Source organism: Chlorocebus sabaeus, chromosome 1, assembly GCF_047675955.1.
Source record: "Chlorocebus sabaeus isolate Y175 chromosome 1, mChlSab1.0.hap1, whole genome shotgun sequence".
NCBI classification, from domain to species: Eukaryota; Metazoa; Chordata; class Mammalia; order Primates; family Cercopithecidae; genus Chlorocebus; species Chlorocebus sabaeus.
The window spans coordinates 89,614,508-89,616,825 of record NC_132904.1 but is presented as its reverse complement, the minus strand read 5'-3'; positions in this window follow the sequence as shown (position 1 = coordinate 89,616,825).

The following is a 2,318-nucleotide window of genomic DNA, read 5'->3' as shown; positions in this document are numbered from 1 at the left end:
CTCAACTACACACATGTGGTGAGAGCTGCTGACTTCAGAGCATTTGCAAGTGCCCTGAGTGACTGGAACTTTATGTCACAATTTGGAATAGAAAGGCAAGCTCTCGCATTGAGTTGACTGTGAATTAGTAGAAGTGAGGAATGCTTTGGTCTCTGAGAACCCTAGGGTTTAGATGTTCCCCACTCCCACCCGCTCTGGTATAGCTCGGTATGGGAACAGGAAGTTTTGCCTCAGAGTCCTTCTTTTCTCAGCTCCTGGGCTAAGAAGTTGGGAGGTCGCTGGTGAGATCCAGGTATGAGTAGGAGCCTTGGGGGTAGTGTGGACTTTTTCTCCTTTCTGCCAAAGACAGAAAGGGGGAAGAGAGGGCCCTGTCATCTTTGGGAAAGAGAGTAGCAGTAGCAGCAGTGAGAGCCAGTAGTACTGACAAAAGCAGTGGACAAAACCAGGAGGAGTCCCTAGGAATTACAGTGGTCCCAGTGAGGGGACGCCAGAATTAAGGCAGCCAGCACTGCCTTCCTGGAGCAGTTATAGAGAGAGTGAGAGTGGGGTGGCCCGATGAGCCAATGGGGACTCACAGAAGGAGGCCTCTGAGACACAGCAGCATCTGGGCAGTAGTTCAGAGCAAGGGGAGACGAATGACTGATGGGTCACCTTCAGATTGGACCATCCAAATTAACCGCAGAGAGGACATTCTGTTCATCGGGGTTGATGAGGAGTCACTTGTATGTTAACTTGGGGAAACGGGATCACTTTAACTTCATCAAGATTCACTTTATCTCTATAATTCATGTCTTCCACATGAAAGAAGTTAACCTAATTCTGGGGATAGGTAGGGTAGCGGTCAATATGGATACAAGCATATGTCACTAAAAGAAAACAGCATCCCCATCTTTTAAAAACAAGAATAACCTTTTTAAAAAATCTACTTATAGCAAGTTTACTGTATATTCATTGAAGATAATTTAAAGATGCAGACAAGTAAAAAGAAGGGGAAATTACCCATTTTCCTTTGACTCAGAGATAGTCAGTCCCTTGGTGGAAACTTTGGTGGACTTAACCTTCCAGATGTTTTTCTACCCATATATTTTCTACAAATAAGATCATACTATTCTTGATGATCTATTATGTGTCTTTTATTCACTTGAAATAGGTTTCTAAAAATCTCAATGACTCATCTTCAATATAATTTTCAACGCTAGAATCATTACTATTATACAGTATTTATGTAACTTAATGATTCTTCTATTGGTTGAATATTTACATAGCTGAAAATGGAATTTTTTAAATTTTGGGGCATATTTAAAATAGAACTAAAAATATAAAGAATAGTTCAAAAATATCCATGTGAAAGTTGCACTTTGACTGCTATTAAAATATGATAATTCTTGTATTTAAATCTTTGTGCTTACTTTTAATTATATCACTAACATAAATTCTTCTAATCCTTCTAAGAATTTATCCTAGCCATCCACAGCCAATTCTGCAATACCCCGTTATTTACATGGGTCAGCGCTATTCAGTGTGTGAAGGGCCTGCCTGAGAGCATGAATACCAGGAGGCTAGTATCACCAGGGACCATCTTGGCAGGTGGCTACCACACATGACAGGGACATTTTTTAAGTCGAGGTCAGTTGTCTTGTAGAGTACCACATGTTCTGGATTTGTGTGATTATTTTCTCCTAACTAGATTCAGTGAATGTTGTGTATTTCCATTGTATTATATCAAGATATGCATAATTTCAATTCATTCCGTTTCTGGTCATGCTAAGATTGGACACTTAGTTGAGGGGGCATTGTAAGTGCACTAGGTCTTTGGTTGACATGACTTTCTTGACTGTCTCTTTTGGTGAAGCATCAAATTTACATGCCAATGCCAGGCCTGATTTGTCCACAGAAATATAAAAAGTGTCCTAATGCATTTTTCACATTACTAACCTTTTTGCAACAACCTGCTCTGTGCGTCCATGTGTCTGTGTGTTTGATGTTGATATTCATAGGCATTATGAATTGAACAATGCAAATTTAATAGAGAAGAGGTAAAGGGGTACACCATGGAATGAACTCTCTGATAATAGAAACTGTCTTATTTTTCTTTGCCTTCTGACTGTGTTATATAATGTTAGATGGATAATAGGCACTTAGCAAATGCGTGTTGAATAAATACAAGAACAAACAAAACAGGGAAGAATCTGGGAGAAGTAGAAAGACACTTTCCGGTTTATAGAAATCTAGAAACCAGAATATTACCTTTCATCAAAATAAATAAATCCCTGGAAACCTCATCCACTTCCATTCCTGTATTAGCATGTTTTTAGGGG